At 44.2% G+C, this 23,410-nt stretch overlaps 1 long non-coding RNA gene across 1 annotated transcript; it reads right to left on the reverse strand.

The window, feature by feature from the left end:
- Positions 1-20,165: 20,165 nt before the first annotated feature.
- LOC146399889 (uncharacterized) lies at positions 20,166-21,745 on the reverse strand. Its single transcript, XR_014815477.1, has 3 exons — positions 21,619-21,745; positions 20,858-20,954; positions 20,166-20,302 (listed from the first exon to the last, which is right to left on the reverse strand). It is a non-coding gene; the product is annotated as an uncharacterized LOC146399889 (long non-coding RNA).
- Positions 21,746-23,410: the final 1,665 nt, after the last annotated feature.

The raw sequence follows: 23,410 nt of genomic DNA on the forward strand, positions 1-23,410 counted from the left end.
GTGACAATGCCAAAGCCTTAACCACTAGGCCACCAGGAAACTCCAATTATAGCTTATTTTACACCTAACAGTTTGTACTTCTTAATCCTCAACCCCTTTCCCTCTCCCCACTGGTAACCACTACTTTGTTCTTTATATCTGTGAGTCTGCTGCTTTTTTGCTATATTCACTAGTTTGTTGTATTTTTTAGATTCCACATATAGGTGATATACAGTATTTGTCTTTCTCCAACTTATTTCACTTAGCATAATTCCCTCCCAGTCTATCCATGTTGCTGCAAATGGGAAAGTTTCATTTTTTTTCTTATGGCTAAAATATTACCTTGGAATACCCTTCATCTGTTGAGAGACACTTAGATTGCTTCCATGTCTTAGCAATTTTACACCCATTTTACAGATGAGGAAACAAGATGGTAAGAAGTCAAGTGCCCAAATTCATAGTGTTGATTCATTCTAGAACTGAATTCAAACCCAATCTCCACAGACTGTATTGTCTATCCCCGACGTCAACTGTGTTTGTGTTTAGGTGGGAATGACTTATGGGCAGTCTTTGAAAAAGACTGGGGAATCATCAAGCTGAAATGTTCTCTTGGATTTAAAAATTCTGTAATGAAGACTTAGATGGTTTACTAAAGGAGAAATACATCTGGGTTGGGGGGAGAGGAATAGAAGCAAGGAAGGAGAGAAGAAACATTTATTAGGTCTCCCAGTTGGCTTAGTGGTCAATTCAAACTTTATTTATTTGCTTTTTTTTAGGGCCACACCTGCAGCACATGGACGTTCCCAGGCTAGGAGTCGAATCAGAGCTACAGCTGCTGGCCTATGCCACAGCAACACCGTATCCTTAACCCACTGAATGAGGCCAGGGATCAAACCCACATCCCCATGGATACTAGTCAGGTTCATTTCCACTGTGCCACAATGGGAACTCCCCAATTCAAACTTTAAATCCAGGTTGGTCTCACCTCAGAGCCCAGCTTTCTGCCAAGGACTCCAGAGTTGTACACTTGTGCTCCAATTCTATAACTCCACTGCAAGTAATTTAACAATAATTTCATATTTTCCACTGAGACACTGAAACGTCTTATTGAAAGAGGTCAGGGAAGTCGCTTCCCCAGAGCAGAGTTGGAGAGACAGCTAGACAGTGGCACTGGGGGTGGGGGTGGCTTTCAGTGCAGAACTACGCAGAGGTGTGAAGACGAATGAGCTGGCCTTTTAGGTCTTTTCCAGTCCCCGAGCTCCAGGATTTATTTGGCCATGAAAATGTCAGGCTTTTTCTTCCATAAAATGATGTATGATGGTCTGAGTACATTCCCCAATCCCACCCCCACCTCCTCATATCTGATTAAAAAGCAAAGATTAAATCACTGAAAACAATGGAAAGGAAGGTTTTTCTCCAAGAGGGATGAGGTTTTCCTGAGACAAAGCAACAGGAGGAGCAGAGGGAGTACAAAGGAAAACGCAGGGGTCTGGGAGGGACAAGCTGAGCATAGAGCAGGTGGATGGATCCAGCAGAGAGTGGGGGCTGGGACAAAGGCCAGTTGCAGTTGGGTTATGAGGGCTATCAGCTTACATTAACCAACAGGCATGGAGTGGAAACCAGGGCTCTAGTTATGCAAACCAAATGAATGCATTTGAACAATTTGTGAACCATGTTTTTTATTTTTATTTTGAAAATTTTTTCTTGATATAGGATCTCAGTTTCCAGAGAAAGGACTGAACCTGGGCTGCAGGGGTGAAAGCACTGCATCATTATGACTAAACCACCAGGGAACTCTCTAGAACCATCCTTTTTTTGTTGGGTGTTTAGGGTTTTTTTTTTTTTTTTTTTTTTTGGCTGGCTAGCAGCATGTGGAAGTTCCCAGGCCAGGGATCAAACCTGCAATCAATTGAAGTTCTCTTGTGGTGCAGATCTTTCACTTACTGCACTGCACGAGAACTCCTAGAACCATCCTCCCCCCACCTTTTTTTCCCCCCAGCACATGAAAGTTCCCTGGCCAGGGATCAAACCGGAGCTGGAGCTGCGACCTCCACCACAGGGGCAGCAACTCCAGATCCTTAACCCACTGTGCCAGGCCGGGGATTGAACTGGTGCCTCCACAGAGATAAACTGGATCATAATGCACTGTGCCTCAGCAGGAACTCCCTAGACCTATCCCTTTTTACCCAGGAGATATGAGGTCAGCCTTGAATCAGAACTCATTCATTCAACCAATACTCATCGCCGCCACTGTACCAGACAGAGTTCTGGGTTTGGAGGATACAGAAATGACCCAAGCAGTTCTAGTTCACTGCCTTTGGGAAGAGAGAAAATAAACACCACGATCAGTAGTAAAGCATGTGGTATTCTAGTTAGCATCAGGGACTAAGTAAAAAATAAAGCAGAGAGCCCAAGAGGAAACATCGGCGCAAGAGTCGGAGGTGGTAATGTTTGGGGGATTTGGCCAGGCATGATGCCTGACTGAGGGGGTCAGAGCAGAGGAAGGAAAGGACAGGGTGCTGATGACAGTGGGGCAGGAGGGTCCTAGGCAAGGGAGGGACAGTCCAGGTCCTGGGGTGGGAGAGGACCTGGTGCCTGAGAGACAGTGAGGACAACCAAGTAGCTGGGTAGGAGGTGGAGTCACAGAGCTCACAGGGGCCAGATCCTGCAGGGCACTGAACATACCTGAAAAGATTTTAGCTTTCAGATCCAGGGAGATGGGACTGCACCCTGGGAAAGGTAAAGCAGGGAGACCACCTAGGATGCTGTTGCAATAATCCAAGCAAGAGATGATGTTGGCGTAGACCAGCTGTAGTGGTAGCAGAGGTGGAGGAAAGTAGTTAATGTCTGGATATGTTAAAATGCTAGGCCTTCAGGGGTAAAAAGGAAGACAAGCCTCAGGAAAGGAGGGAAGCTCTTGCTAATGATCTGCCCTTAATACATCTGCCACCGTTTGTCATCTCAGCAAAAAAAAAACCCTGGAGGCTCCATTCAGACTGACTGTGCAATGCGCTTAGCTGGTTTCCACTGAGAGTTGGGACAAGGGGTTGTATTTTCCATATTTGCAGGTGACTGACTTCTATTTGCATCAAGTGTTGTGTGGGGCATTTTGTATGGAGATTCAAAGAGACCTAAGACCCAGTTCTTGGCTTCAAGGTGCTCTTTGTCTAGGGAGGTGCACAGGCAATAATTTCAAAGAGATGGATAACGGAAGAGCCAGGATACCCTTAAGAGTACAAAATAGGGCAATTGGATCAGCCCGCAAGAAGACAGGTATTAGAGGGGGGCTTTGAACTACGTAGGAGTTATCCAGGAGACAACCACAGGGAGGATATTTTAGGCAGAGGAGCAGCAGGTACAGCAGAATGGGTGTGTAGCTTAAACTAGCTCAGGGCATGCGTGCACCTCTGCAGCTGTGTGGGTTCATTAGCCCAGGAAAGCCAAGGCTTACCTCGATTAAGACATCATGTCAGTGAGCCCTCTGGCTGCCCTGTGCTTGGGGTCACACGTAGAGAAGAAAAGATCCATTCTTCCTCCTAGAAAAATCAACTCAAGTCATGTATTTTATTCCTGACTTGGATCCTCAATGTCTTTTAATATCAAAGCCTATCTGTGTGAAGCCTGGAGACCAAATATTTAGTTTGAAGTCCAGCCTTTTCTACTTGTCTGACCTTGAGTAAGTCACTATTTCTGTGCGTCTCGCTTCATCTCTGGAGAGTAGAAAAATAATAACACATGTCTCAAAATGCTGCTATGAAAACAAATGAAACAGGTCTGCAAAAACTTTTCCCAAAAGGTAGAGCGCTGTTCAAATATTAGTTATTGTTTTAGAACCGAGTAACTGAAAAATGCCACTCTCTGCTGATGACCTCTTGTCTCTCATGCCCTCATCGCCACCTCTAACATCCCATGGACCATGGTCCTTGTTCTTCCAGTTTTCACCCAGTCTGCAGGATCTTCTGATCACTCTCTCTCCCCTCTAACCAGGCCAACTCCAGGGTAGGTCGCCACTTCCGTAGTTAGCCTCTCTTCTCCCACGCTGCCTGGCACTCATGCCAAAACTTTACTCCATTCTCAAGCCCCAAGATTTTCTCAGCACCTAACCTTGCCTCCTATTTTATCAAGAAAATGAGGTTTCCGGCATGAACTTCTGCTTCCTCCCTCCCCTCCAGCCTCCACCAAAAACATCAACACTTAAACAAGGCTTCTCATTTATAAACACCCTTCACTTTTTTTTCCAGGGTCTCAAGGTAAAAGGCATCTCTTCTGTTCAAGATAAGCCCATCCCCCCCCACTCCTTCTCTCCCTCTCCCTCCTACACACACACACACACACACACACACTCCCTCTCTCTCTCTCCCCCCTCTCCCTCCTACCTACCCCCATCTCAGCCTTTTATTCATGATCTCCTTTATCCTTGGGGATGTTGTTCCATCCATACTCCCCTTTCTTCAATAAATTCACCCTCTTGCTTTCTATTAGCCCATTGCCCTTAGCCTATAAATACATCAAGATTCACCTTTGGAGGAGCAAGTCTCTCTTGACCTCCCCTTGACCTCTCAGCAAAGGATCATGAAAATAGCTTGATAATTGGGGTCTTCACTTCCTCACTCCTCAACCCACTGCCACTTGGCTTATGAACAGACTACACAACTCTAACTTCTTTCAAAAACATCACCTCCAAATTGCCAAAGCCACTGGACACTCCCTGTCTAAGTCTATGGCCCTTTCTACTGTTGGACACTATTTCTCCTTCAAATCCTCCTGAAATTCCTACTTCTTTGACATTGCTCATGAGTCTTCTTCTACATTTTTGATGGTTACTTTTTGTCATATTTCCCCCATTACTCTCTTCTGCCAACATCCTAAATGTTTGCATTCCTCAATGGGTTGCTTTCTGCCTCACTCTTTCATTTTCCTATACTCCCCAACACAGTCATGATTTTAATGTTCCCCTCCCCATGCTGATGGCCTCTAAATGCAAATCTCCTGTACTGACAGCACTGCTGGACTCGAGACTCCTACCCCTCTCAGCTGGAGATCTCAGACATGAAAATCCACGTGGCCCAAACTAAATGCACCATTGCCCGACTTCCCCCAAGTTGGGTCGTTTTGCTGTGTTTTTCTCAGTAACTGACATTACAGTCCACTTGGTGACTGAAGTCAGGAAACTGGGACTCATCCCAGGTTATTCCTGCTAATTCATCCCACCACAACTGGCCAATCATTAAATCTTCTTTGTGTGGTCTTTTAGCCACAGCAACAGCAACACCTGATCTGAACTGTGTCTGCGACCTACACCACAGCTCACGGCAACACCAGATCCTTAACCCACTGAGTGAGGCCAAGGATCAAACTCACAACCTCATGGTTCCTAGTCGGATTTGTTTCCACTGTGCCACGATGGGAACTCCTGCAGTCACTTCCATATTGGCCTCCCCACCTTTAATCTTATTTCCATTATCCTCCCCCAAATCCATGCGCTCCCTCCATGTGGGGACAAACTACAGAATGGAGAAGGAACGTCCCTTTCATGTCACCTCACACTGTGTGCCTTTTCTCACACTGCTTCGACTCCCCAGAATACCGACCCCCTTTTTCTACCTGCCTACCTTGTACTCCAAGACTCAGGTGAGATTTGACCTCCTTCAGAAACCCTCCGTGAATTCCCTGGATGTGCCTCACCTCTGGGCTCACGTGGCTCTCAGCTTAGTGCAGGTAATGTCTAGGGAGTTGCCTGTTTTCCTTATAGGAAACGTCATGCCTTTTAACCTTGTGTTTCCAGTGCTCAGCACACTGACTGGTACGTAGTAAGTACTTAGCAAGTGCTCCATGGACTAGGCCAAGGTCAACGGGACAAACCTCTTTATTTGATGAATGACTTTTACAAGTTCCACATTATAGAGCTCCCTGGTATCACAGCGGGTAAAGGATCAAGGTTTGTCACTACTGAAGCTCGAGGTGCTGCTGTGGCACAGGGTTGATTTGGGCCTGGGAATTTCTGAATGCCATGGGTGTGGCCAAAAATAGAATCTATTTTCACAGCATTGTAAATCAACTATACTTTAATTTAAAAAAAAAAAAAAAAAAAAGCTCCATGTTGTATATTTAAAAAGATAAGACTAAAGAGTCAAGGAGATTCAGTTTATTTTTGTTTTTGTTTTGTTTTTTTGTCTTTTTGCCTTTTCTAGGGCCAATCTCACGGCATATGGAGGCTCCCAGGCTAGGGGTTGAATCGGAACTGCAGCCACCGGCCTACGCCAAAGCCACAGCAGCGCGAGATCTGAGCCGCATCTGCGACCTACACCACAGCTCATGGCAACGCCGGATCCTTAACCCACTGAGCAAGGCCAGGGATCAAACACTCAACCTCATCGTTCCTAGTCGGATTTGTTAACCACTGAGCCACGACAGGAACTCTGAGATTCAGTTTCTAATTCTAGATCTAACACTTATTAGCTCTGTGGCCTTGCACCAATTTTGTTGTCCTTTCTAAATCCCAATTTTCTAATCCGTAAATGAGAATATCACTATTTTCCTTACCAGTTTGGTGTGATAATTAAACAAGATAAGATAAATCAATTACTTATTTCACTAGTGCTTGGCATAGCTTACACACTAAATAAATGATAACTGTTATTATTTTACTGCTACTCTTATTAGTAAATTGTGTTTTCTTTGAAAAAAATGTTGAATAAATTTAGCAATAAAGTTACAATTCCAAACTTCTAGGAGAGTCTAGAAAAAGAGCTCAAAATACAGATTCTATATTTCTACAGACCTCTGTGTTTCTATAGGATTCTGCAGATGATTTTGTATTTCTGAATACGAGTCAGGGTTCTCCAGAGAAATAGAACAGATAGGATCTGGAATTTCCATTGTGAATCAGCAATAATGAACTAGACAAGTATCCATGAGGACGAGGATTTGATCCCTGGCCTAGCTCAGTGGATTAAGGATCTGACATTGCCGTGAGCTATGGTGTGAGTTGCAGACATGGCTTGGCTCTGATCCCTCGTTGCTGTGGCTGTAGCATAGGCTGGCAATTATGAAGGCTGAGAAGTCTCACGTTCTGCCATCTGCAAGCTGGGGACCCAGGAAACTGACGGTGTGATTCTAGCTGAACCTGAAGGTCCGGGAACCAGGAACACCCGTGGCGTCCGTCCCAGTCCAAGGGCAGAAGACAGATATTCAGGTAAGCAGTCAAGAAAAGAGAGAAGATTCTGCCTTCCTCCACTTTTTGCCCTGTTCAGCTCTCAGGGATTGGAGGATGCCCATCCACACTGATTGGGGCAATCAGATCCAAATGCTTATCTCCCCAGAAATGCCTTCACAGACACATCCAGAAATAACATTTAACCAGATAGCTGGGCATCTCATGGCCCAGTCAAATTGACACAAAAAATTTACCATCATACTAGATAAACCTTTATATCTTTAAAAGATAAATGTTGTCACCTGAGAGAATCTAGGCTCTGTGTGGGCAAGGCCTTATCTCTCTCTATTGATTTACAGCAAGTCTTTATCGAATCCATTATTAGGTTGCCCATGCATAGAATAGGGCCGGGCAGAGAAGAGAAGCACAATCCATTATCTAACGAATAAATAAACAAATGAAAAATGGGTCTTCACTAGCTACTTTTGAAACAGATTGATGCGCTTTTGATCATTATCTACACACTGCAGACCAAGGACTCACCTCATTTCTAACTAGTTCTCATCCTCAAGCCCTTGTCCATTCTGTTCGATGCTGCCCTCTTGCCCTCCCTTATGCCAGCAGGCCCCCACCCTCAGAGCCTCCAAACTCAGCTGTTCCCTATGCTTGGAATATTCTTCACCTCGAGTATAGCTATGGATCACTCCAACATCTCTTCTGGACCTGTGCTGAAATGTCACTTTTTAAGGGAACCATTCCCAACTGTCCTATTTTATTTTATTTTATGCCTATATCATGTGAAAGTTCCTGGGCCAGGCATTGAACCCGAGCCGTAGCAGGGACCCAAGCTACAGCTATGACCACCCCAGATCCTTAATTATTGGGTCACTAGGGACCTCCCCAAAATCTTAGATTTGTTTGTTTTTTCTCAACTCTCCTATATATATATATATTTTTTCTTTTTAGGGCCACACCTTAGGTATATGGAGGTTCCCAGGCTAGGGGTTGAATCGGAGCTATAGCTACCAGCCTACACCAGAGCCACAGTAACACGGGATCTGAGCTGTGTCTGCGACCTGCACTACAGCTCAGGGCAATGCCAGATCCTTAATCCACTGAGCTAGGCCAGGGATCAAACCTGCGTCCTCATGGATGTTAGTCAGATTCGTTTCCGCTGAGCCACGATGGGAACGCCCCCTCCCTACCCCGTCCTATTTAAATTGCAATTTCCACTCTTCACACTCCCTAAGCCCCCTACTCTGCCTTTGGTTTTCTTCTATCATGTGTGAGGCCGAAAAACAAGTCTTAATACATTTAAGAATGAAATTATATCAAGCATCTTTTCTAATCACAATGGTATGCAACTAGAAATCAGTGGCAGGAAGAAAACTGGAAAATTCACAGATATGTGGAGATTAAACAACATTCTACTGAAAAACCAATGGGTCAAAGAAGAAATCGAAAGAGAAATTAAGAAGATATTTTGAGAGAAATGAAAGTGAAAATACAACGTATCAAAACATTTAGTAATGCAGCAAAAGCAGTTCTAAGAGGGAAGTTCATAGATACATGCCTATATTAAGAAAGATTTTAGAGTTCTCTTGCAGCATGTGGGTTAAGCATTGTCACTGCAGTAGCCCACGTCATTGCTGTGGCACAGTTCAGTCTTTGACCCAGGAGCTTCTCTACGAGGCCAAAAAGAAAACAACAAACAAATAAAAAAAAAAAACCCAGATAGATCTCAAGTATCTCAAGAACTAGAAAAAGAACTAAATAAACCCAAAGTTAGAAGGAAGGAAATTACAAAGATCAGAGTGGAAATAAATAAATAGGAGTTTCTGTTGTGGCCTAGCAGGTTAAGAACCCAACTAGTACTTATGAAGGTGTGTGTTCAATCCTTGGCCTTGCACAGTGGGTCAAGGATCCAGCATTGTCACAAACTGCAGTGTAGATCGCAGATGCAGCTTGTATCTGGCATTGCCGTAGCTGTGGCATAGGCCAGCAGCTGCAGTTCCCAGCCGAGGAACTTCCATATGATGTGGGTGCAGCCTTAATAAATAAATATATTAAGACTGAAAAGAAAATAGAAAAGACTAATAAAAATTAAGAGCTGGGATTTTTTGGTTTTCGCCACCCCCCCCCTTTTTTTTTTTTTGTCTTTTAACCTCTATGGAAGTTCCCAGGCTAGGGGTCGAATCAGAGCTGTAGCCGCCGGCCTATACCACAGCCACAGCAATGCGGGATCTGAGCCGCCTCTGAGACCTACACCACAGCTCATGACATCGCCAGATCCTTAATCCACTGAGCAAGGCCCGGAATCACACCTGCCACCTCATGGTTACTAGCCGGGCTTATTAACCACTGAGCCACGATGGGAACTCCTGGTTTTTGCCTTTTTTCTTTTTCTTTTTTTGGCCACCCCACAGCATATGGAGTTCCCGCTCTTGCAGCTGCAGCAATGCTGGATCCTTTAACCCACTGTGCCAGGCTGGGGATTGAACCAGCATCCTGGTGCTGCAGAGACACTGCCCATCCTATTGCTCCACAGCGAGAACTCCAAGAGCCGCTGTTTTAAAAGATAAACAAAATAGAAAAAGCTACGTCCAGCCAAAAACTGCACATGAATATGTATAGCAGCTTTATTCATAATTGTCATGACTCGAAAGCTATGAAGATGTCCTTTGGGAGTTGAGAAGATACATCCAGACAATGGACAATTACTCGTGGCTAAAAAAACATGAACAGACATGGAGGATACCTAAATGCCTATCATTAAGTGAAAAAAGCCAATCTGAAAAGGCTGAATACTAAAAAGTATGAGAGGCTGCATATAGAAAAGTCCAACTATTTGACATGCCGGGAAAGGCAAAACAATGAGGACAGTAGAAGGATCAGTGGTTGTCAGGGGCTGGGGGATGGAACCAATGCGTAGAGCCCAGAGGATTTTTAGGTCAGTGCAACTGTTCCGCATGATTCCACAAAGGTGGATATAGCTCACTACGTATTTGTCCAAACCCAGAGAACATACACAACCTTGAGCGAACCCTAATGTCAACTGTGGTCATTGGTTGAAAATGATATGTCCATGTAGGTGCAGGTATTGTAACAAATGTATTCATCTGGCGCAGAAAGTTGAACTTGGCAAGTATGTGAACATCTGGGGAGGGGGATATGGGAGCTTTCTGTATTCTAATTAATACTGCTGTGAACATAAAATCACTCTAAAAATAAAGTTATTGCTTGTTTAAAAAGATAAAACATAAAAAGTTATGTGAATATGTGGTGGGGGGGAGATTTTAAAAAACCCAGATAAGCAGTTTGCTCTGGAGCTCTTCTCTCTCACTTTCCCACAAACTGAAATACAGGTGGGCTCACCTTGATCACGCAATGACATCACTCCCTTAGATGGCAGGTCGGCAAGTCTTGGGGACCCAAGGTGAGCCCCTGTGCAGCTGCCAGCCTGGGCCACTCAGGTTGGGAGTGTGTATGAAAAAGAAGGGGGAGGAGTTCCCATCAGGGCACAGTGGTTAACGAATCCAGCTAGGAACCATGAGGTTGCGGGTTTGATCCCTGCCACTTGCTCAGTGGGTTAATGATCCGGCGTTGCTGTGAACTGTGGTGTAGGTTGCAGACGCAGCTCGGATCTTGCATTGCTGTGGCTCTGGTGTAGGCCAGCGGCTACAGCTCTGATTCGACCCCTAGCCTGGGAACCTCCATATGCCGCTGAAGCGGCCCAAGAAATGGCAAAAAGACCATAAAAAGGGGGGGGGATTTACTTTTTTTTACAGCAGTTTAGCTTTAACCAACCCATAGAATAAATGAATGAATGAATGAATGAGTACATATCACACTTTAGTATAAAAGGGCATCTAAGGTGGATTAGAATAAGGTTTGAGGTTAATCACCATACAAATCCACAGAAATACGGACCAGGTAAATAAGACATGATACATCAGGAGCAGAGGTAGTGTGCTCAAGTATCAGATTCGTCACTGTGCTGAAGCACTGCCTTTAATTCACAAATGCAGGGAATTAAGGCAAAAAGAGAAACACATGTTCTAACTCATGTTTGATGAAAAGTTATACATTTTCTTCTATATGATTTCAGAAAATTCAGGGATTATGTATTTCCAGCAACTATGTATTTACAGCCATAGGATCCTCCTGGGCATGGGCAGTGGGGAGGTGGGAAGAGGGGAATTTTCAAGCAGTAAGAGACATATTAGAAGGATGATAAGCCCCTCAGGGTCAGAGGCTGTGGTCCCACTCCCCTTTTTTGATGTTCCCTCCTGCCCTTCCTTTCCCCTTGCCTCCCACCTCCCCTCCCCGCGTGTCCCCTTATACTGAGTCTCGCCCTGGAAACTCCCACTCTGACTCTGCCCCTCTTCCCTGGGGACTGCGTTCTCCACATGCTGGTCCCTGGAGGGGAGGGAGCAAGGAGGTCAGCACCTGGGGGAATAAGAACTGCAGCCAGTAAAGCTGTGAGGAAATTCTCCTAATCATCGAATTGTAACTTCTCAGGAGAGGAAGTCACTTGATCTTTTCAGCCAACTCTGGGAAAAGCAACACATCTATTGAATGCTGACCTGAGATCACCTCTTCATTCAGTAAGAAAACACCTCACCTCCCTAAAGTGATTTGCTGGCTTGAAGAAAATCAGCCTCTAGATGGCTAGGAGCTTTGTTAAGTTTTTCTTTCTCTTTTCCACCCTGGTTCTTCAGGTTAAAATAAAAATTACAGCCCTGGGAAGAAAAGAGGGCACCTAAATAAGGTGGCTGCAACTGAGGAAAAGAGCTCCGCAAAGAAGGTGACATTTGTCAGGTCACCATCATACCACACAGGTTTCAAAGTATTTGAGATCTGATAACAATTTCAATTAAAAAATATTTCCAATTCATGGACATCGTAAACATTTTGGAAAACATAAACATAAAAAGGAAAACCTTATCGCCAGCCTGTGATGACGGGGTTAATATATCAGGGCTTAGTCTTTCTCTGGGTCTCCCCACCTCTTGTGTCTCCCTACCTCCTTCTCTGCCTTGACCATAATGCACACAGTGTGCTATAACTTGTTTTTTTGTTTAATTCTAATTTTTTTTTCCATTTTTAAACAGCCACACGAGGATGATTCAGCTCAGAGCTCTTAATTTAGGGCAGGCTGATGCATAGCCACAGTCTCCCATTCACAAATACTCCCCGAGTGTGTGGTGTCAAGAACCAGGCTCTGGGCTAGACCTTCATGGGATGAAAGAGAGCTGGCCTCATGGAGCTTACAGTCCAGCAGGGGGGGGATGTATGATAAATAAGTCATCATGGGTGAGGTGAATGTTATGTAAAGGAAAGCACAAGGGTTCTCAGGGATGCATAACAAGGACCAGGCTAGGGCAGGACAGTGATAATGGGGAACTGTCTACTTGAAGAGGAAATCCCCAGATCTCGTTGACATGATGTCAGGGCCAACCTGCCTGCTTGCTGAGTCCCTCCATGGGTAAGAAGCACATGGGCCCATTCAGGCTGTTTTAAATCAAACTCTGCTCACTAAAGTCAAACAATCACTCCAAGTTCAGTGTGAGAGGAAATGGACCCTCTCCTATAAGGCTGGTAAACAAGGGTCCTCCTTCTAGGAAAGCAACTTGGCAATATGTATTGCAAATAACGAGCTCAAAATGGCTTAAGCTTCCATCCTAGAAAATTAATGAGAAACCTAGACACAATATTAGGTACAAAAAGCTCTTGTTACAATTGTTTATAATAGTGTGATGAATTTAATATCCTAAATTTTCATCCAAAATCAAAAAGGTAGGAGTCCCCGTTGTGGCTCAGTGGTTAACAAACCCAACTAGTATCCATGAGGACGGGGGTTGGATCCCTGGCCTTGCTCAGTGGGTTGAGGATCCGGCGTTGCCGTGAGCTGTGGTGTAGGTTGCAGACACGGCTCAGATCCTGCTTTGTTGTGGCTGTGATGTAGGCCGGCAGCTGTAGCTCCAATTAGACCCCTAGCCTGGGAACCTCCATGTGCCGTGGGTGTGGCCCTAAAAAGACAAAAGAAAAAAAAAATCAAAAAGGTAAAATAAATTAGTCCTTTCATCCAGCGGAATAGATAATAGATAATAATAGCTACCATTTATTAAGCATTTACTATGTCAGAGAACCTGTTCAAAGCTTTTGAAATATTATTTTCAAAGAGTACTTAATTTTATGGGACATTCTTATCACATAAGGTCAAGAGGGAAATGGGAATCAGCAAGGTTTTATTTATATCCCAATTTTGTCCTGCATTTATATGCACATACAATGAAAAAAGATCAGAATGCTAATGATGGTAGGATTACCAATGACTAGTCATTTCCTTTCTTACTTTTCTATATTTCTAAATTTTTCATAAGGATATATAAAAGAACTGATATATTTTAAGACCTACTCTCTTTAAAAAGCACATTCAAATGTTAATTACTCCCTTTGACCAAATGCTTAAATCTGAAAAAAAAAATAATAATAATCTGGAGTTCCCGTCGTGGCACAGCAGAAACGAATCCGACTAGGAACCATGAGGCTGCGGGTTCAATCCCTGCCCTCGCTCAGTAGCTTAAGGATATGGTATTGCCATAAGCTGTGGTGTAGGTCGCAGGCGCAGCTCGGATCTGGCGTTGCTGTGGCTCTGGTGTAGGCCGGCAGCAGCAACAGCTCCAATTGGACCCCTAGCCTGGGAACCTCCATATGCCGTGGGTGCGGCCCTAAAAAAAAAAAAAAAAAAAAAAAAATCAAAGGACAGAATCTATCAGATGGCTGTTAAAAAATCTATCAGTGGCCCTACTTGCTAATGAAGAGAGAGGCCGAAGTGTGGGCACTAGAGCCCCCTCCCCACAGCTCAGATCCTACCTGGGTCTCTCTGGGTAGTTTGGAGTTGCTTTGGAGAGAAGCTGGGCTTGAATCCTGGCCCTGTCACTTGGTGAGTAGATCCAAGGCAACAGCTCACTTCACCTCTCAAATCCTCAGTTTCCTCATCCGTAAAATAGGAATCATCATGGAGCTGCTGTGAGGGTGAAATGATGCCAGGACGGGTGGCTGCCTCTGCCGAAGGCCTGCACAGGCTGATTTAGGGTTGGCGCTGGATTAGAAGCTCAGGGGCTGCTCTCTTAAGTGCCCCACAGCTGAAATTTACTGGGATTGGTTGCAGGTGAGACACACGCACAGGGTCCGCCCCGCTGTCTTCTGCGGGTTGGGTTGGCGGAGGGTTCCATCTCATGGATGTCAGCTGCGGTGAAGCTGAGGCATGATTTTCAGTCTCCTGCATTTCTGACGGGAGGCCTGATTCCGACAAACGGTCCTGTGTTCTCAGCGCCCATCACTCACGCCCTGTCCAAAGGAGCTGCTCACTGTTCCAGGCACCAGCCTCAAAGAGGGGGAGAGGAATGCTTTTTAGGCCCCCGCCCTAGTGTTTTTTCTTTTGAAAGGGTCTCAGGGCAGTACCACACACAGCTAGGTATGTCAACAATCAAGCCTTTAGGAAGTAATTTTTAACTTCATTGTAAAGGAATTCCTGGGAAGTAAAGGGTCTGAGGCTTGCAGAGAGACTAAATTAAAATCTGCAACATTGGTGGCCAGAAGGTTGTTGTATCGATATTCCCCAGGCTGGCTTTAAATAAAATCTCCTTAGAACTTTTGTAAGATATATTGAGTCCCTATTTTCTCTGGTGGCTCTTCTTTGTTGGGGTGGGGGGGGGTGTATCAGGTAGAGCGTAAGGGACAGACACCCACATCCTATAATCATGGTCACTTGAACGGAGTTCCACTGCTGAATGCTCTTGAGCTTGTGGTCCACCATAGCCCCTGATTCTTTTCTCTTAACACACCCAGCTCTCCAGCTTTCTCCCTCCGTTTGTGCAAAGAGTTGCCCTCCCCTCTGCATTTGTCCCAACCCGGCATCCAAGTAGTGGCTTCTGATTTACTGTTTCTCCAATCCCATGGACCTGCTAAATCACAGAGAAGCCCAAATGGTGGCTGTCCTAGATTTATGGATGTGTGGGGGCGGGGGTGTGATCCCTAAAAATGAAAGCTCATGTCCGCAGGGGCTCTGCCGTCACAGCAATAATTTCAAAGCTGGATATTAGCAGAAAAACTAATGAGACCATTTAAAATGTGCGTTAATGTGATATGAGTGTAAAATGGACAATTCTTTGATCCCTGAGTTACAAACAGCCTCCCGAGGTCTATCTGGATATCACAGAGAAGACTGTCTCTCCGGGGCAGCGTGCCAGGCAGGAGCGGGAAGGCATCAGAGCCTGGGGGTGACCCAGCTGCATCTTAAAATTAATACTCTGTTAAATTAGCCCCCTGTGCAAGTGCTATTTTGTTAACAGCTGCCTGGACTGTGTGTCAGAGTAACAGCATTTGGGCATATGTGGAGTCCTGCCTGGGGACCATTCCTCCCCATTTGGTTAATCAGTGCCACACAATAAAGGCCAAAGTGCGGCCTTAATAATGACTGTATCTACCGCTTCTTGAGTGCTGACTGGACACTAAGCCCTGTGCTAAGCCCTTCATGTGCATTACATTGATTAGTTCCTCTAACATCACAGTGAGGTAAGCACTGCTGGTATCTTACCCAACAGATGTGGAGACATGCTGCTTGACTTGCCCAGTCTCACAGGCAAGTGGGTGAGCTGGGATGTTTGCCTGTGTCAGTCTGATGCTAACAGATGCTCTCTTAAAAAATTTTGTTATTAAAATATAATAGGGGAGTTCCCGTCGTGGCGCAGTGGTTAACGAATCCGACTAGGAACCATGAGGTTGCGGGTTCGGTCCCTGCCCTTGCTCAGTGGGTTAACGATCCGGCGTTGCCGTGAGCTGTGGTGTAGGTTGCAGACGCGGCTCGGATCCAGTGTTGCTGTGGCTCTGGCGTAGGCCGGTGGCTGCAGCTCCGATTCAACCTCTAGCCTGGGAACCTCCATATGCCGCGGGAGCGGCCCAAGAAATAGCAACAACAACAACAACAAAAAGACAAAAAAAGACAAAAAAATATATATATATAATAGGGGAGTTCCCAGCGTGGCTCAGTGGTTAACGAATCCGACTAGGAACCATGAGGTTGCAGGTTCCATCCCTGGCCTTGCTCAGTGGGTTAAGGATCCAGCATTGCCGTGAGCTGTGGTGTAGGTTGCAGACGCGGCTCGGATCCAGTGTTGCTGTGGCTCTGGCGTAGCCCGGCGGCTACAGCTCTGATTGGACCCCTAGCCTGGGAACCTCCATATGCCGCAGGAGCGGCCCTAGAAAAAGCAAAAAGACAAAAAAAAAAAAAAAAATTAAATAAATAAATAAATAAAAATATATAATTGATTTGTACCATTGCGCTAGATTCAGGTGTATAGCATGGTGATTTGGTTATTATTTTTTGCAGATTAGGTTCCACTAGGTTGTTACAAGATATTGAATATAAGTCCTTGAGCCGTACAGTAAATTCTTGCTGCTTATCAACGTTCTATATAGTAGTTTGTATCTGTTAACCCCGAACTCCTAATTTGTCCCTCCTCCCCTCGCTCTTCCCTTAGGTAATCATGAATTTGTTTTATATGTCTGTGAGTCTGTTTCTGTTTTGGATATAAGATTATTTGTATGATATTTTAGAGTCCACATGTGAGATCATATAGTATTTGTCTTTGCCTGACTTATTTCACTAAGCATAAAAATGTTTAGATCATCCATGTTGCTGCAAATGGCAATACTTTATTCTTTTTATGGCTGACTAATGTTCTATTATATATAATATATCATTATATATATTATATATCATTATATGTAATTATATATTTATATGTTATATCATTATATATAATATAAATATATATATTTATATAATATAATATAATACAATGATTTATATATAATAATTTATATATTTAAATTATATATAAATTATTATAATTTATATTTCTATAATATATAAATTATAATAATTTATATAATTATTATTATAATTATATATTATATATATACTATACCTTCTTAAGCCAATGTCTGTTGATAGACATTAGGATTGTTTTTGTGTCTCAGCTATTGTAAACATTGCTGCTAAAAAGACTGGGGTGCATGTCTCTTCTTGAATTAGAGTTTTCATATTTTTCAGATATATACCCAGGAGTAGGGGTTGCTAGATGATGCGATAGCTCAGTATTGTTTTTTGAGGAACCTCCATACTATCTTCCATAACAGCTGCACCAATTTACATTCCTACCAACAGGGTAGGAGGGCTTCCTTTTCCCCATACCCTCTCCAGCATTTATTGTTTGAGGGCTTTTTGATGATGGCCATTCTGACTGGTGTGAGATGATGCTTCGTAATTTTTTGATTTGCATTTCTCTAATAATTAGATATGTTGGTCATCTTTTCATGCACCTGGGGGCCATCTAACAAGATGCCCTCTTATCCCACAGTGGGTACTTCCTCCTTACGAAGGGGCAGGGGTGGGCTTCCTCGACATAGGTCACAGGGGCTGCTCTAGTATCCTGCAACCAAAGTCCAGAAATACTTCCAACTTACAAATCCATAGCTGGTCTTCTGATGGACTAAAATAGTAGCATCTACATCTGAGAGACCTTAGTAAGGTCTATTTCTAATCCCCCCCCCCGCCCCCGCCATAGAACATAAGAAAAAGCAGAAGAAGTCTATCATTGAAACACAGCCCGGGAGTTGGAAAAAGTCTTACAGAAATGAATCTTCCCCACAGGACGTCTGGGCATCTGTTCATTGCCAGGCACTTTGTGAACCAATCTGGGTCAGAGAGCAGCCATCTGTGACCCCATCCTAGTGGCCTGCCATGACGGGGAGGGGAAAGCCACCCAATTTGGCTGCCCAGCCCCCCTCACACAGATGTCTTCTAACTGCCTCTCTTCTCCCCATTCCAGGAAACCTGAGTGAACAGCAGGACTGCCTCCCCGAGGTGTGTTTCCTGGGACACTCTGGGGCCAAGTCCTGCCATATCGTGTCGTGTTGCACAAGTCACCCTGAAGCCAGCTCTGTCAGCAGGGAATGCAAGGCCTTTCAGAAGCTATCAGAAATCCAGCCAAGAAACCCATTCCCTCCTTTTGAGAAGAGAAGAAAGGGAGGCAGTCAGTTGACAAGGAAGGAAGGATCCTGGCAAGAAGCGTAACCCAACTCCCAGTCCCAGGGTAGAAGGGAGAGACAAAAAGAAGAAAGAAACAGCCAGAAACTTATGCTCCTTTCTATTTTCACAAACGAGAGCCCCTGGCTGACCTTTCAGGCCAGCTGGGAAGTTGTCCCCCACACTGAGCATGCAAATAGGGCCTGCACTGCATCTCTCTGTCACTGCTCCAAGACCTTGCATGGCCCCCTGGGGCACCCTCGGTTACACCAGAGAATCCCAAAGAAGCTCAGACTGGCTGAAGGGCAAAGATGAAGCCGGGAATCAAGATTTAATATCAGGGTGGCCCCAGCGGCCTGTGTGCTGAAATCTGTTCTGGAGGCATGCGGTCTAGTTGCTAAGGTACAGACCCAGCCCCTCAGGCAGAGGTAGGAGAGTACCCACTGCACCAAAGTGGGAAATGGACTTGCCAGGCTGCCACTCAAGAGCTCAGGCCCTTCTCTTGCTCTTTTTAAAGCATAGAAAGTGCAAGTGGGCCTATGGACCACCAGACAAATACTGCTTGTCCTTTGGTTGTCCTGCTTTTTAGCGTGCGACACCTCCCCACCATCCCCTAAATCCGGTGCCTTCGACGCCGTCTAAAATCCAGCTTAAACCTAGTTTCAAAGTCTGTCTCCAGCTAGGACACTGCCAGTGGGCAAGCGCCCATTCTCAGAACTGTTATCAAACTTGCTGCATGGTGTTTTTTTGGTTTTTTGTTTTTTTGTTTTTTTGTTTTTTTTTTTAGCTGTACCTGCAGCATGCAAAAGTTCCCAGGCCAGGGATCCAAACCAAGCCACAGCAGTGACAACACTGAATCCTTAACCACTAGGCCACCAGGGAATTCCTCACTTGCTGTGTCTTTGCTTGACCCCTTCACTTTGCCAGGTATGTCCCCTCCTCATCTCTCTCTTCACCAGTAAAACCTTACCTACCTGTCAAGGGTCAGCTCAAATGCCACCTCTATCATGATGCTGTTGCTCATTGTTCCAGCCACAATTTTCTGTGAAACATGGACAGGACACTGGCATATAGCTTTGATATTTGTGAGGTTCTTCTCTTTACTGCATTGCAAACTCTTTGTGTTTAGTGAACATTTCTCGTGTTGCTTTGTGTCACTTACATCAGTTAGTCCTACGTGGTATAGCCATTCTTTCTCATTGTTCTATCAAAATTCAGTCCCTGCCTTTTAAATGTAATATCTCAGGAGTTCCCACTGTGGCTCAGTGGTAACGAACTCAACTAGTGTCCATGAAGATGTGGGTTCGATCCTTGGCCTCGCTCAGTGGGTTAAGGATCTGGTGTGGCTGTGAGCTGTGGTGTAGGTCATCGATGTGGCTCGGATGCAGCATTGCCGTGGCTGTGGCGTAGGCCGGCAGCTACAGCTCCAATTCAACCCCTAGCCTGGGAACTTCAATATGCCGCAGGTGCAACCCTAAAAATAAATAAATATGGTATCTCTCTGTCCTCTGTCAAGAATGACCTTTCTGACTTTCTTCCTGGTCTGGTGGCCTCTGTGGATGCTGGCACATTCAGAACTACGCTTTGGAAGATTCTTCTGGGAGGAATGGGAGGGAGTGGAGATGGGAAGAGAGTCAAGTCCATAGAGTAGCACAGTATTTGCATATAGACCTTCATACAATTTGTGTGATATGCTGCTGAAACCAGAAGATGAGTTAAGAGCCCTCTTCAACTGTCTGGGAGAAAAATCTAAGATGAGCCAGCTCAAGTTAAGTCAGAGGCAGTGGAGAGAGGAAAACAAATACAAGCAACACTGTAAAGGCAGACTCTGGGGAACACTGGTTATTTTGCACTTACCTAATATCCAATCTCTCTGTCATAACAGAACTCTGATTCATCTTCCCTTGAGGAACCACCTTTTCCATTACAGGCCATATGGCTTAGGCGGGGCATGTACCCCACACTTGGCCAAAGAGAACACCATATCTTGCGAAGGAATGATTTTTGCTGGTGTTATTAGAGAAGAGATTCTTTTTTCTTTTGCTGGGATGGCCAGGCTGAAGAGCCACCTAAGAATGAAAACAAATAGAAAAAACAAAGCAAAAAGACACAGAGTCTTGTTAACATTCTAAAGGCTTTAGATCCTACGGGGGTGGAAATCACTTGAGACTTAAATCAGTGGAGACATATTTCTACTGCTTTCGACGAAGGGTCCTCACTAACATAAGGACTGGGTGCCAAATGTTGGACATAAGGAAAACTGAGGTGTCAAAATGCCCCAGAGATCTGGAGGGAAGTGATTACCACCATTAATGGTTATCAATACAAATCTAAAAGAGCCCATGGAAACACCAATATTTAGAAATCAATACACTATCTGAGCTAAAATTCATGTGAAAAATCGAACCAAGATTAGTATGTTCAAAGCAAAAAAAAAAAAAGGTAGGGAAATGGTACAATTTTAACAACCAGTGGAAGGAAGACTCAGTTCAGTTGCTATTCTACTTATGCCTTTGCCATCAAATGATAGCTTCAAATGGAAGAGAACAGCACAAACACTATACAAAGAGAAACAGCAGTGAAGATGTGCCACCATCTAGTGAAGAAAAAAAAAAAGAATTTACTCATTGAAAATGCATTCCTGTCTCCAGGCTGATCTGTATTAGATCCTCGGATATTGGAGGAAGTTGCAGATGTGGACTCAGCATCACTCCACGTGATCTTTGAAAAATCATGGAAAATAGGAGATATGTCAAAAGGCAATGGCTTCACTTTCAACAAGGGAAAAGGGATGGCTTCTGAAGATTTCACATAGAAAAACCTAAACCTCGACCTCCAGCAAAAGTCCAGAGTTGATTATTAAACGAATGGATGTCGTTATCAGCAACAAGGGTGATTTCACATAGAAACAAGGCACAGAAGACTAACGTCATTTCATATATAAAATAGATAACCAACAAGATAAAGCATAGAGAATTAAGAGAACTATATTCAATATTTGGTAATAACCTAGAACACATGTATATTCAGATTCAGATATATATATAGGACTGAATATATATATATATATAGAGAGAGAGAGAGACTGAATCACTTTGCTGTACACCGGCAATTAACACAACATTGTAAATCAATTATACGTCAGTTAAAAAAAATCTCAGCAGCATTTTGTACTGACGGAGCTCTTAAAAGAAAAAAGACTAATGTCATTTCCAAAGTCTTTACAATGCCTACAAAGCCCACAAAGCCCTTCGTGATCTGGCTCCTACTTGCCTCTCCTTCCTGGACCCTTACCAGCCCAGCCTTCCCACCCTCGCCTTCCCACCCTCGTCCCTCACCCACCCCACACAGATAAGCACACTCACTCTGCTCCAGCCACACTGACCTGTGTTCTGTTCCCGGGACGCTCCAAATGTATTCGTACAGCAGGGCCTTTGGTCTCATTCTTCCCGTGACGTGGAGTCCTCTTCCATTTCATTTTAGCATAGCACGGTCCTTCTCATCGATTAGAGCTCGTCTCAATTTTCTTTTCTGAAAACTCCTGCATTAGGAGTTTCCTTGTGGCTCAGCAAGTTAAGGATCTGGCATTGTCAGCGCTGTGGCTCCGGACGCTGCTGTGGCACAACTTTGATCCCTAGCCCAGGAACTTGCATGTGCTGGGGGTACAGCCAAAAAATAAAATAAAAAACCTTTATTAAAAAGACTTTATCTAAAATGATCACATTTGTTTGTTCACATGTGTTATTGAGAACCTAAGCATAGTCTGTCCTCACTGATATTATGAAGTAGATAAAAACATACACTGGAGGGAGTTTCTGTTGTTGTGCAGTGGAAACGAATCTGACTGGTAACCATGAGGTTGCAGGTTCGATCTCTGGCCTAACATTGCCGTGAGCTGCGGTGTAGGTCGAAGATGCAGCTGAGATCCTGTGTTGCTGTGGCTGTGATATAGGCCAGAAGCTGTAGCTCCGATTCAACCCCTAGCCTGGGAACTTCCATGTGCCACAGGTGAGGCCCTAAAAAGCAAGAAACAAAAAACAAACAAAAAAAACCATCTGAATTTTGAAGACTTGGTATGAAGAAAAGGATATAAAATGCCTCATTAATAAAATGCTTTGCATATCTTGAGTTAAATACAACAAATTATTAAAATTAATTCATCCATTTCCTTTTACTTTTTGTAGTGTAGATGGCTACTCCAAAAATAAAACTATGGAGTCCTGGCCTGGCTCAGCGGAAACGAAACTGTTAAATTTTTTTTTTTTTTTGGTCTTTTTACCTTTTCTAGGACCGATCCTGTGGCATATGGAGGGTCCCAGGCCAGGGGTCTAATCGGAGCTATAGCTGCTGGCCTACACCACAGCCACAGCAATGCCAGATCCGAGCCGAGTCTGCCACCTACACCACAGCTCACGGCAACACCGGATCCTTAACCCACTGAGCAAGCCAGGAATTGAACTCTCAACCTCATGGTTCCTAGTCGGATTCCTTAACCACTGCGCCACGATGGGAACTAAAAAACTGTAATTGCAATGTATACATCTAAGGATAACCTGACCCCCTTGCTGTACAGTGGGAAAAAAAAATTAAAAATAAATAAATAAATAAATAAATAAATAAATAAATAAATAAAATTATTGGAGTTCCCATCGTGGCGCAGTGGTTAATGAATCCGACTAGGAACCATGAGGTTGCAGGTTCAATCCCTGGCCTTGCTCAGTGGGTTAAGGATCCGGCATTGCGGTGAGCTGTGGTGTAGGTTGCAGACGCGGCTCAGATCCCACGTTGCTGTGGCTCTGGTGTAGGCCAGCGGCTGCAGCTCTGATTAGACCCCTGGCCTGGGAACCTCCATATGCCACAGGAGCAGCCCTAGAAAAGGTAAAAAGACAAAAAAAAAAAAAAATTATGTATGTGCCCTTTGTTATACTTCTATTGAACAACAATGCTTTGGAGGAAAAAAAAGCTTAAGAAGAAAGATGTTATCTGTGTTGTTTACTGGAAATATAGATCCACATTTAGAACCATAGTTGATATATAATAGGTGTTCAATAAAAACTTGTCTGTTGAGGTAATAATCTTTTATTAAAAAAAAATAGGGTCGCTTGACTAGTAGCTCTTGGAAATGCTCTATCTCTTCTTTTATCAGAGTATTTGACAAAAACTGTCAATTGTTCACA

Source organism: Sus scrofa, chromosome 9, assembly GCF_054392235.1.
Source record: "Sus scrofa isolate SSC_HxYL_T2T_F1_AM1 chromosome 9, Sscrofa_HxYL_maternal_Yorkshire_Landrace_v2.0, whole genome shotgun sequence".
NCBI lineage: Eukaryota > Metazoa > Chordata > Mammalia > Artiodactyla > Suidae > Sus > Sus scrofa.